Raw genomic sequence first — 13688 nt, 5'->3', positions numbered from 1 at the left:
GGCACTGAAGGAGCGTCTCCACCCCCATCATTCAGCCCGGACACAGATCCAGCGCCAAGGGCCTTCTGGTGGTTCCCTCATTGCGAGAAGTGAGGTTAAAGGGAACCAGACCAGAGGGCCTTCTCGGTAGTGGTGCCCACCCTGTAGATGTGAAGGATGTGAAGGAAATAAGCAGCTATCCTATCTTTAAAAGACATCTGAAGGCAGCCCTGTTCAGGGAAGTTTTTAATATTTAATGCTGTACTGTTTTTAACATTTGATTGGGAGCCACCCAGAGTGGCTGGGGAAACTCAGCCAGATGGACGTGGTATAAATAATAAATTATTATTATTACTGCACACAGCAAGCACAAGGAAGGCCATTGTGGCGCCTGCCTCCCACTTGTCTGTCTGTCCATTCCCAACAGCAGGAGCTGACTGGCTGGGCTCATCCCCTTTCTTGCTTACTCCGAGGCCACCTCAGCTCCTGGCAACCAGGACCCCCTGGCCAGCCCCAGGGGTGCTTGTAGCCAGGGCTGCTACAACAAACAACCACACAATGCTTTCGGAGGCAGAGATGTGAGAGGGCATCAGAGGAGGGATGGGAGGAAAGAGGGACAGAAGCCAGTGTTTCCCACAGCACCCCTGACTATCTTTCAAGGCACCCCAGGTTGCCACAGCACACTGGTTGGAAACCACTGCATTATATCACAACACATTTCCGCCTCTCTGTTCCCCCCCCCCCCAAAGAGCATTTATGGGGGATCAATTCAATCTTTTTTCCTACCACTTATTTTCCCAATTCACACCTCCCCCACTTGCTATTTGGGAGGGGCGACCGAGATGCGTTCATGCTAGTAAGCTCACCTTTGCCGCGCGTCAAAAGTTTCTCCAAACAACCTGCCGCTCATGTTCTGCCTCTTGCAATTTTCCGCTCTGGCAAGGCATTCCCTGTCTTTTTATGGAGGAGTTTTGCGAGCCATCGGAGGATTTCCCAATCGCCACTATCAAAACTATCTGACGTGAGCCCCACCCGCTGCCCTCTGCGCCATTAGGCATTGTTAACACAAAAGTTGGCTTTGGCTAAGTATTGGCTCATCAGTCTTGCTCAACTTGGTGTAATGAGAGAGAGAGAGCACCACCGTGTTTTCCGAGAGAGGGCATCGCCATTTTAAGAACTCTAGAAAGGGTATTTGGACTGATATGTGAATGGCTCTGGTAAAGGGCTTCATACGACACCCCCCCCCCCCTTATGAACATGCGACAGTGCAGAAGGATTGTCCTTACCAGTCACATTCCCTACAGGCTGGCCACACACTTCACTGGGAATCGCACACTCACAGGTCTCGTGGCGAGTAGACCAAGACCACAGGATGAAAAGAATGTATACGGATGACTGGAAAGGATACATAGAATATCTGAAGAATCATTGTAAACACATTAAAATGTTGACAGCATTAGAATAAATTCAGCAAGAAATATTTTGATAGGACACGAGAATGGGGGGGGGGGATCGACTGTGTAGCAGAAAGGAAATAATAATAATAATAATAATAATAATAATAATAATAATTAATTTATACCTCGCCCATCTGGCTGGGTTTCCCCAGCCACTCTGGGCGGCTCCCAACCAAATATTAAAAACACAATACAGTGGTACCTCTGATTACATACGCTTCAGGTTACATACACTTCAGGTTACAGACTCCGCTAACCCAGAAATACTACCTCGGGTTAAGAACTTTGCTTTAGGATGAGAACAGAAATTGCACAGTGGCAGCATGGCAGCAGCGGGAGGCCCCATAAGCTAAAGTGGTGCTTCAGGTTAAGAACAGTTTCAGGTTAAGAACGGACCTCCGGAACAAATTAACTACGTAACCAGAGGTACCACTGTGCAGCATAACAACAATAACAATAACCATGGATGGGGGGGGTAGGGAAGGGAAGTGATGATAAATATATGTTTTGTATTTGTTGAAGTTATCTGTTTAAATTTGTTAAAAAACTGAAAGGGATATATTTTTATTAAGGAAATCCTCTAAGATTATGTGGGGCTTGCAAACGAAATATAAACAGGGCAATTGTGTGCATGTTTACTCAGGAGCAAGCCCCACCGTGTTCAAGGGTGCTTATTCCAGATTCATTTAGTGTGGAATTGGCTATAGAAGTGCTTTGGCATTTAGAACTCTGAAACTGCAGGGTCCCCGTCCCCCCCTTAAATTCAGAGACTTAAGTGCAATTTTTGCCCAAGTCAGAACGGTGGCCTTTGCTTTGTGACACTCAGAATATTTGTGGGAAAGGATGCGGAATAATGTCAAAGCCCAAATATTAGCATATATGTAAATGGAAAGCTGCCATGAAAGCCCAGTATGGTCACATTTCATTTCAGAAGATGCAAACTCTTCAGGGCTCTTGGATGTTATTTAAAGTCATGATAAAAGAAGGTTGGATACTGGTTTCATTGCCTGATATGAATGTAGCTCTGCTTGCTTGCTTTTTTCTCATCCTTGCAGTTTCTAGGAGCCCTTCCAGGCAATGTGGCTCTCGAAAAAAAGTATTTTTCTTGAGACGACCTTCAGTTGACTACCTCACATGTTGAGGGAAGGATTGGCTTTATATATCCACCATTTATACTCACACATACCAACATATGCACCAGTGGCATCAGTATAAAATGGCTTTATACACACACATTTATGCATGACAGAAATTGATAAGCAAATGAATTAGAAGAGTTCTTTCTTTATCAGTCAGTTCAGGAGATAGAAAGATTCTGTATCATTCCCCTTCCTTGGCACACATATCAAGCTTTTTTCCAATTGGTCAGAACAAAAGTCTGATCTGTGATCATTTCTGTTGAGATCCAGGTAATGTATATGTTTTCCAGATTTTCCCTCACAGTCACGAGGGCTAGAAACTTACCTTATTAAAGATGAACGCTTAGAAACCGAGTCACATTCTACCAGGGCAAGTGGTAGAAATCTTTCAGACCTTTACTGGATTTCTAACTGTTTGTTAACCCAGCCTTTGCCCTTGCCCTTGGAGTCTTTTTTGTTCCTAAATGGAGGATAAAAGCCGTAAATTTTAGATTATTGCATGATATATTTAGTACATCAAATCACTAGGTCGTGCACCTGAGTGTTGTATGCTGGTCACCCCTACTCACAGACTTTCAGTCTAAAGCTAGACACAAGTGTTTATATCCAATGCGGGCACAAACAGAATTTCCCTTCCTTTCCTCCCCATTGTAGCCTCCCAAAAGTAGGTACTCTAAAGAGACCCCAGCTCTCCATAGCAGATTTGGGGGTCACACAAGAATTTATTATTGTTGTTGTTGTTGTTGTTGTTGTTGTTGTTATTTTATTAATACCCCGCCCTCCCTGGCCAGGGCCGGGCTCACAGTGGCTAACACCAAATATAAATTAAATGTAATGGGGGGGGGAGAGAAAAACAGTTAATTAAAATACGCCTTAAAATGCAGCCTCATTTTAGTAGTAGCCCATAGATCAAGACCATAAAGGGAGGAAATATCAGATATTCACCCGAGCCAGCTATCCATGGGAAGATTTATATACCAAATCCCATATAAGGGTCATAGTGATCCTAAGCTGATGTCCAGGCGGAACAGCTCCAACTTGCAGGCGTCAAATCCCGCAGGGCCCTAGTCTCTTGTGACAAAGTGTTCCAATATGTTGGGGCCAGTGCTTAAAAGGCCCTGGCCCTAGTTGAGACCAATCTAACCTTGAGGCTCGGGGTCCCCAAAGAGTTGTTATTTATGGACCTTAAGGTCCTCTGTGGGGCATACAAGGAGAGGTGGTCCTTAGGTATGAGGGTCCTAGGCCGCATAGGGCTTTAAAGGAGGAGGGAGGAGAATAAGAAGAAGCTCTGCGGTGTGAGCAGGAATCTTCCACTCCCAGATGAGCACCACTGGATATCATCCAAGACACATTCCAGAGAAGAAGACGAAGAATCTTAGAACTGTAGAGTTGGAAGGGACCACGAGAGTCATCTAGTCTAGGGCTGCCACATTCCCAAAAGTGAAAATCCAGACAAAGTTGATTATTATTATTTTGGTCAAAAGTTGGGGGGGGGGGGTTGGGGGACACACACATCTACCCCCTCCCCAAATTATTCAGAGGGGCTCAAACCCATGACCCTGAGATTAAGAGTCTCATGCTATATCGACTGAGCTATCTGGTTGCCAGGAGGAAAGAAGGTGAGACCAAGTGAAAAAGGGTCTGGTACTTGTATATACAACAGCATTCATTAAAATTTAGGATGAATGATTCTGTTTCTTGCTGGATGGTTTCTGCTATAGAATTTTAAATGCTCATTTCTGTTCCCTGTGGGAGTGCTTTCCTTACAGCGACTCTGTATTGAAACAGCTTCCCAAAAATCCTGTCCTGACTTGAGGAATTATTTTTGAACTAGGGTGGTTCCATCAGCTTCCCTGCCAGGAAAGAAACACGATAGTGATGTTCTGTTCCAATGATCAGTAGCATTTGATTGGAAGCTCAACTTCTCATTTCCTTTGAGCTTTCAATCTGTGCAAAATGTCTTGTTCTGAGTCTAGAGAAGCTGGGCCTGGGAGTTTTGTACTCCATGAAGCAGGAGCGGAATGCATCCAAATGCTTTAAAAATCTTTTCCAAGCAAAGTAAAGCAGGCGTTTGTGAATTAGGGATACCATCAACGATGGCTTGGAGACAAATGACGCTGGCAATGTAATGCTCAGGCTAAGGGCTAATTCATAGAGGTTTCAAAGCAACTGTGCACTATAGCCCCCATAACATGTTCTTATGGTAAAGTAAGACATGTAGGAGTACAGTGGTACCTCGGGTTACATACAATTCAGGTTACAGACTCCCCTAACCCAGAAATAATACCTCAGGTTAAGAACTTTGCTTCAGGATGAGAACAGAAATCGTGTGGTAACAGCAGCGGAAGGCCCCATTAGCTAAAGTGGTGCTTCAGGTTAAGAACAGTTTCAGGTTAAGAACGGATCTCCGGAACAAATTAAGTACGTAACCAGAGGTACCACTGTACATTTTGTACAGTTGCCCTATACCAGTGTGCTGAAAATTGCACTGTGCCCCATGGAACCTAACTGCACAAACATACCGATGCTCAGAAGTTTAAATAGAAGGACTTAGATCTACGCCTCTGCCAAAAAAATGCATTTCTAAATAACTTACTCTACATGAGCTTCCAGTGGGTTCTAATAACATTTCAGTTGAGAATTTTATTAGAGCCAATGCAGAAGAAGAAGAAGAAGAAGAAGAAGAAGAAGAAGAAGAAGAAGAAAAGGTAAAGGACCCCTGGACGGTTAAGTCCAGTCAAAGGTGACTATGGGGTTGCGGCACTCATCTCTGCTTTCAGGCCGAGGGAGCCAGCGTTTGTCCATAGACAGCTTTCCGGGTCATGTGGCCAGCACAACTATACCACTTCTGGCACAGTGGAACTCTGTGACAGAAACCAGAGCGCATGGAAACACCGTTTACCTTCCTGCCACAGCAGAACCTATTTATCTACTTGCACTGGCGTGCTTTTGAACTGCTAGGTTGGCAGGAGCTGGGAGAGAGCAACAGGAGCTCACTTCATTGGGGGGATTAGAACCGCTGGCCTTCCGATCGGCAAGCCCAAGATACTCAACAAAGAACACACGCATGCTATAATAATCTGATCCAATACAAAAAGTTATATGATAAAGCATAACTTTAAAATGGAATGACATATCAAATGAAGCAATAATCTATTAGAATATAATCGTACACAATAAAATTAACACTCAGAACATCAGCAAATAATAATTGAACAGGAATTCAATCCTATCAATTACAGTAATCACTCAACTATGATCAATAAAAATACAAGTCACACTGCATAAAATACCACAGTACATACAAAACCATACAAAAGGTTTTGCATTTACCCACTAAATAAGAAGCAGAGGAAAGTGAAACTAAATAAATAAACTCGTCCCCAGATAACAGCAACAGATATTCCTCACAAGAGAACAGGAAGAGAAGAAGGGGAGGGGCAGATATTTTTCACAAGGTTATTTAACTTTCTGACTGCCAGATCTTGGGTTAAACTTCTCACACATTATCATAGGGTTGCCATATTTCAAAAAGTGAAAATTCAGGCACAAAAGTTGTTGAGGGTTCTTTTTTGGGGGGGGGGAGGGGCAAAGTTGTAAAGCCTCAGTTCACCTTCAAGCCTGCCTTGCGTATGGAATAGCACACATTGGATACACCAGATTCTGCTGAGGTAGCAGACCCTCCAAGTGTCCCTGTTTTCCAGGGACAGTCCCGGATTTACAGAAGCCGTCCCGGTTTCTGATTTGATCCCAGAATGCCCCACTTTTCCTTAGGACGTCCCTATTTTCATTGGATCAATGTTGGAGGGTATGGAGTTATCCAACCCCACACTAAAGAGATAAGGAGCTATACAACCCTTAGAATTACTACAGTCATACCTTGGGTTAAATATGCTTCAGGTTGAGCGTTTTCAGGTTACGCTTCATGGCGACCCAGAAGTAATGGAGCGCATTACTTCTGGGTTTCGCCGCTCATGCATGCGCAGACGCCGTGACCCGCGCATGCGAGGTCGCCTGTTACATTCTACTCAGGATGTGAATGGGGCTCCGGAACGGATCACGTTCGCATCCAGAGGTACCACTGTATTATTAATCTACGGGTTTTGCATGATATTTTTGTACAATGCTTCTATTTTTGAAGAAAAAGATATATTTTTGCCTTAGAATTTTAAAAGAATTGACTTTTGATGATAATGTGTGCTTGGTGTTTCTCATTCAGTGCTGAATTTATATCAGTTTATAGGTAAACTGATGCACACAAATTATACCGCACAATAACTTAGTATTTAAAGTTCCGGAGCAGTGGTGTAGCCAGCCGCTCGGGCCCCCGGGGCGAGCCATCCACAGGATGGGGCGAGCCGGGGCAGGGCACGCTGTGTGGAACCGGAGCCTGCCACCTCCCAGAAGAGATGTGTGGCTCAGCAGCACTGTCTCCATGGTAAGTGGATGCCCGGTGCGCCCCCCCCCCCAGCTATGCTCAGGTGCATTGCGGTGGGGTTGGACTAGATGACCATGGTGGCCCACTTCCAACTCTACAATTCTATGAAGAAGAAGAAGAAGAAGAAGAAGAAGAAGAAGAAGAAGAAGAAGAAGAAGATATAGAATAAGAGAACAAGAAGAACATGCAGTTTAGAGAAGATTGGAAAATGTTTATTGAATATATAGGAAATAAGTGTAGCATTAATATCTGGCAGCCTTCAGATGAATTCAACAGTGTAAACAAGTTTTGATGGATGTAATCAGGGCCAGATTTTGGTTTGATGAGGCCCTAAGCTACTGAAGGTAATGAGGCCCTTTATATGTCCTTTGTCAACAACAAATTGTTGCTGTTTTTTTGTGCTGAATATATGCTATATGGTAACTTACGGACCTAATAAGTATCTACAGCCATTTGCACGTAACAAATAGGAGCCTACACAACACAAAACACACTTGCCTGTATGTAGCTTTTATTTTGCTTGTTTTTTATCCTTATTTTGGAAATGTACATCCAGTTTTTTTCCCTTTAAATTTTTTGAGGGCCCCCAAGAGAGTGGGGCCCAAAGCTATAGCTTGTTTATTTTATATGTAAATCCAGCACTGGATGTAATAATTTGTTGTTGTTGTTTAGTCATTTAGTCGTGTCTGACTCTTTGTGGCCCCATGGACCAGAGCACGCCAGGCACTCCTGTCTTCCACTGCCTCCCGCAGCTTGGTCAAACTCATGATAGTACAGTCATACTAACGTCCACTTCGTGTTACGTCCGCTTTGTGTTACGTTCTTTCAGGTTACATTCCGCGGCGACCCAGAAGTACCAGAAACAGTTACTTCCAGGTTTTCGCCGCTCGTGCATGCGCAGAAGCGCAAAATGACATCACATGCATGCGCAGAAGTGGTGAATCACGATCCGTGCGTGTGCAGACGCGCCGCTGCGGGTTGCGCGATTTTCATGTTGCAAATGGGCTTCCGGAACAGTTCCCGTTTGCAACCAGAGGTACCACTGTAGCTTCGAGAACACTGTCCTTTTTTTAAAAAAAATATTTTATTAAGATTTTTAAATAAAAATGCAAAGCTAAAGAAACAGAATAACATATATCATGACATACTTTCTTAATATCTTTGGACTCCCTCACACCTCCCGCTCCCATTTGCATCATTGTCAATTCTTGCCCGCAATTTATCATCTTGTTTACAGTCTTGTGTCAAGTTCATTTAAATATAATCTGTTAGTTCTCCAATAAATTTATAATTTTTCCTCAAGCTTACTTATCCTCTTAATTCCATCTAATTTAGTGGTGCACAGTTATTTATGATCTAGCATCCTTTCTTAACATTCAACCAAATTACAATGTTTTTTAAAATAAGTCTTGAATTTCTTCCAATCTTCTTCGACCCTCTCCTCTCCCAGGTCTCGGATTCTGCCAGTCATCTCAGCTAGTTCCATATAGTCCATCAGTTGCATCTGCCATTCTTCCAGCGTGGGTAGATCTTGAGTTTTCCAATTCTTAGCGATAAGTATCCTTGCTGCCGTTGTTGCATACATAAAGAATGTTCGGTCCTTCTTTAACACCTTCTGGCTGACAATGCCCAGAAGGAAGGCCTCTGGTTTCTTAGTAAAGGTATACTTGAACACCTTTTTCAACTCATTATATATCATTTCCCAGAAGGCCTTCACTTTAGGGCAGGTCCACCAGAGGTGAAAGAATGTTTCTTCATTTTCTTTACATTTCCAACATTTATTGTCAGACATATGGTATATTTTGGCAAGTTTAACTGGGGTCATGTACCATCTATATATCATTTTCATAACATTTTCCTTCAGAGCATTACATGCAGTGAAGTTCAGCCCAGTGGTCCACAACCTTTCCCAGTCCTCAAACATAATGTTATGCCCAATGTCCTGAGCCCACTTTATCATAGCCGATTTAACCATTTCGTCTTGTGTATTCCATTTTAACAGCAGGTTATACATTCTTGATAATACCTTAGTCTTTGGTTCTAACAATTCTGTTTCCAACTTCGATTTCTCCACCTGGAACCCTAACTTTTTATCATTTTTAAAGACTTCTTTAATCTGAGCGTAATGTAACCAGTCTCGCACTTTATCCTTCATTTTCTCCAAACTCTGCAATTTCCAATTGTCTCCATCCTTTTCTAATATTTCCCAATATTTTGGCCATTTGGCCTCCATATTGGGTCTTTTTCAGGCCTTAGCTTCCAGAGGTGAAAGCCACCTTGGAGTTTTGTTTTCCAATAAGTCTTTGTATTTTGTCCAGACATTAAACACTGCTTTCCTGACAATATGGTTCTTGAAGGCCTTATTGCTCTTAACCTTATCATACCATAAGTATGCATGCCAACCAAAAGCATTATTAAAACCTTCCAGGTCCAGTACATCAGTGTCTTCGAGAAGTAGCCAGTCTTTTAGCCAGCAGAAAGCTGCGGCTTCATAGTACAACTTTAAGTCTGGCAGGGCAAAGCCCCCTCTTTCTTTCGCATCAGTTAATATCTTAAACTTAATTCTGGGCTTTTTGCCCTGCCAGACAAATTTAGAGATATCTCTCTGCCACTTCCGGAAGCACTCCGTCTTGTCCACAATCTGTAGTGTTTGAAACAAAAACAACATTTTTGGCAATACATTCATCTTAATAGCAGCAATTCGGCCTAGCAAAGAAAGCTTCAATTTTGTCCAACTGTCCAAATCTCTCTTAATTTCAGACCAACATTTTTCATAGTTATCCTTAAATAGACTCAGATTTTTTACTGTAATGTTTACCCCTAGGTACTTTACTTTTTTGACCACAGTTAGTTCTGTTTCTCTCTGAAACCGTTCTGACTCTGTATCTGTCAAATTTTCCCCCAACACCTTGGTTTTCTGTTTATTTAAATTAAATCCCGCTACCCGACCAAAGTCTTGTATCAGTTGCAATACTCTTTTTGTACTAGATTCTGGCTCCTGCAAAGTCAAAACTAGGTCATCTGCAAAAGCTTTAAGTTTATATTGTTTCGCCCCGACCTGAATCCCTTCCACCAACCGGTCCCCTCTAATCATATTCAAGAGCACCTCCAGAACGATATAAATAGCAGAGGGGAAATCGGGCAGCCTTGTCGTGTTCCTTTTTCAATTTTAAACTCTTCTGTAACCACATTGTTAACTATCACTGTCCAACCATCAATAATAGAATACTGAATAGTATAGTTTTTGTGAAACATATAAGGGTTTATGATATGCAAAATGAACCATGGAAAGAGAAGAACGGAAGTCATTGATATCTTAAGAATGTAAAAAATGAGTACTTTAAATTGTAGAAAAGAAAATTTAATTAAAAAATTATATTTTAAAAAGAAGAAGAGGCCGTCCCGAGAAATCTTGGAGGCATCGGGGTCGCGGGGGCGCATCTCGCAAGGTGACCACCGGGTCGCTCTGCCCAGCTCTGTCCTCGAGTTCCCTTTCACCCGAGGCGCCGCCTCTCCGAGCGGATCGCTCTCCCGGCTCCGACGTCGGCCGTGGGCGGCGCGGCTCCTCCCCGGCGCTCGGCGGCTCCTCCCCGGGGCGGCAGCTGCCGTGCGCCCCTGCCTCTCCTGGAGAGCCCGTGCGTCGTGACGCAGCTGGCGAGCGCGTCCCGAGCGCAGGCCCTTCGCCGCGTCCCGCGCCGTCTCGGTTCCAAGCGGAGGAGGCGCCTCTCTTCTCCTCGCTCCCCAGCGCCGCCGGGCGAAGCGACCGGGAAGAGCTGGGCGGCGGAGAGAGAGAGACGGACCCGCCCGGGCGCGCTCGGCGGCGCGCGCCAAGCAGCTGGCCCGCCCCGACGGGCGTCGCTTCATCTCCGGCTGCTTCCTCCTTGCCTGTATGTAGCGGGGGGAGCCGGAGGGAAACCTCGGCTTCCTCTGCAGCGCCGCCGTCGCGGGGGGGAGAGTCGGTGACCAGCTCCCCACGCGCCCGTTTCCCGAGGTATTAGCTCCCGGTCCTTCTCCAGGGGCGGCGTTGCGCCCGGGCGTCTTGGTGCGCTTTCGCTTCCCCGGTGGGGCGAGTTTGGGGGCGCAGCAGAGGGTTTGCTGCCTGGCGGGAGTGGGGAGGAAAGGATAGCGGGGTTGGGGGTTAAAGGAGGCGTTGGTGGGGTTGTTACTCCGGCCTCTTTCTTTCCCTTTCTTTCTTTCTTTCTTTCTTTCTCTCACTCCCTCCTTTTAAAACCACAAAAGCAAAACTAATTTTGCGCAGGAAACTTCGGGCGGGCTGGGCTTCCTTCCACCCACCCAGAGAAATTCCCTTCCCAGATACGAATGAAACCAAAGTGCAACCCTATCAAAACGGGCTGGATCGCTTGGGATATTAAGAGTTATGAAGGCCAGGGGTGTAATCCACCCCCCTCCCCATTATTTCCCCCTTCTATTAAAATAATATTAATGAAATATTATAATAACTCTCTATTTAGGCTGTAGTTGCAGTCTGAGGTAGAAAGATGTGAACTCTTTCCTCGTGGACAAGAAGAGGCCTTTCTTCCACCTTGCAGATGGTGTGTATTTTTATTTTTTAAAAAACTTTTTTGGGGGGTGGGAATCGGTGTTTAAGTAATGCACCTTCAAAATATAGTTAAAAGGTTGAGGAGATTTCCCTCATGTGCCTATTGTGTTTCAGCTAAGGGGTAATTATTGTAGTCCTAGTACATATAATTATGTTATGGTTTGTTTTTGCGCTTTCTCTTTTGCAGCATGGAACTTGTTTTCCAGCTGCTAATCTGCTTCTTAAGAAGGAAAGATTGTGTGGGTTGTTGGGGAAGGGGAGATCTGGGGCAGTGAACTTTTTATCTGGGGTGGGAAGGAGTAATGAAATGTGCAGTTTCAGTAACAGAGGCCAGCGAGGCTGTTTAGCTCTCCATCCTCTTACTTGATCACTCCAACTTTCCTGGTCTATATAGGAAACAGATTCCCTTTGACATTGCTGAGTTGTAACTTTGGAAAATAATGGAGTGCGAAGGAAATGAAAAATACCAGTAGGAAACATGTCAGGCAATTTTGTAGATTATTTTAAAGCTGTTGCTATTTAACAAAACAAAACAACAAAACAAAACAAAACAAAACAAAACACAGAGTCTGTATATGAGCTGTTGGTTTTCAGACAGCAAAATCGGTGTGAATTATTTGGGAGATACATGATTGTATCTTCCAACATCCTTTTCTTTGATTAAAAACAGCTGTGATGTGGTCTTGGCTAATAGCTATGGAGGGGGAAAGATAGGTACCTGTAGAAATTTTAAGTTGTTTGAAGGGTGTGGGATGAAGCTTGGGATTCATCTAGTTCGGTTATTCATTGTGTTGTGCAAACCCATTCCTTATATACTTGCAATTTATTTTTTCGTCAAATGTGCATGTGTTGTATATGCAATTCATACATTAAGAAGAAGAAGAGCATTAATATTGCTGTGAAAAGTTAAGGTTTCAAGCTCTTCCTGACATCTGTAAAATGTTTGTTGCTTTGTCACCTGGCCAACTGCTGTCTTCCTTGGTGTCATTTCCTTGTGGGCTGATGCTATGGGCAACAGATAAGAGTATTGCCCTTTTCATCAAATCAAATAGTTGATTTTTCCACCCTGCAGCTGGTAGTGTTTTACTGACATTGGAAGAGGAGCACAGGACCTCTGTTCCACGTTGGCTGTTGCAAAGGAGTGTAAAACCTTGATTACGAGTTGGAGCGAAAAGCCCCCTCTTAAACGCAAAGCAGTGAGGAGCTTCATAGTTTTCTGCCACTGTTACACTGCTGTCGTCCCCCCCCCCCCCAACAGCAGAGATGTGTGTGAACAAACAACACATCCTCACATGTGTGTACACATTCCATGAGAGTCTTGGCTGTCTGTCGTGGCCCTCAATGTTGAATGAAGAACTTGGAACTCCCTGCACAGTTTCTGCTAAAGGTTTTGATGCATAAATCAGATTGGTACATAGGCAAAGCGCAGGTTACAAGATGTAGCAGGTATCTTGTATAAAGGGCTAGGTATAGAGATATGGCTAAGTGCAAGCAGATAATGTTGATCCAATAAGCCACATGCTCCCTGGACCTTCCTTTTGAAGAGTGGGGTAAGCACAGCTCTTAGCATGGGAAGTGGTCAGCACCCAATTAACTCCGAATTAATTGCCTTCCAGGGACGTGGGTTAAACCACAGAGCCTAGGACTTGCCGATCAGAATGTCGGTGGTCCGAATCCCCGCCACGGGGTGAGCTCCCGTTGCTCGGTCCCTGCTCCTGCCAACCTAGCAGTTCGAAAGCACGTTAAAGTGCAAGTAGATAAATAGGTACCACTCTGGCAGGAAGGTAAACGGCATTTCCATGTGCTTCTCTGGTTCACCAGAAGCGGCTTGGTCATGTTGGCCACATGACCTGGAAGCTGTACGCCGGCTCCCTCGACCAATAAAGCGAAATGAGCGCTGCAACCCCAGAGTCGGCCACGACTGGACCTATATGGTCAGGGGTCCCTTTACCTTTACCCTTTATAGAGACATGGCTAAGTGCAAGCAGATAATGTTGATCCAATAAGCCACATGCTCCCTGGGCCTTCCTTTTGAAGAGTGGGGTAAGCCCAACTCTTAGCGTGGCAAGTGGTCGGCACCCAATTAACTCTCAATTAGTTGCCTTCCTGAAAGA

General features: G+C 44.4%; 1 protein-coding gene and 1 long non-coding RNA gene across 3 annotated transcripts in view; one reads left to right on the top strand and one right to left on the bottom strand.

The window, feature by feature from the left end:
- The window catches only part of LOC310835411, a 91399-nt gene that overhangs the window by 53416 nt on the left and 24295 nt on the right, over positions 1-13688 (bottom strand). The window lies entirely within an intron of this gene.
- Positions 10585-13688, top strand: part of JAK2 (Janus kinase 2) — an 83469-nt gene continuing 80365 nt past the window's right edge. Inside the window, exons 1-2 of one of the 2 annotated variants that reach the window (XM_083718490.1) lie at positions 10585-11004; positions 11486-11566. The gene's annotated coding sequence lies outside the window, so the exon portion shown is untranslated. The remainder of the gene's footprint in view (positions 11005-11485; positions 11567-13688) is intronic. The other variant, XM_083718491.1, reaches the window with a different exon arrangement.

The sequence above is a fragment of the Podarcis gaigeae genome, assembly GCF_964106915.1.
Source record: "Podarcis gaigeae genome assembly, chromosome: 17".
Classification (NCBI taxonomy): Eukaryota; Metazoa; Chordata; class Lepidosauria; order Squamata; family Lacertidae; genus Podarcis; species Podarcis gaigeae.
The sequence above is the reverse complement of the archived record's forward strand: the minus strand, read 5'-3'. Positions and strand labels throughout refer to the sequence as shown.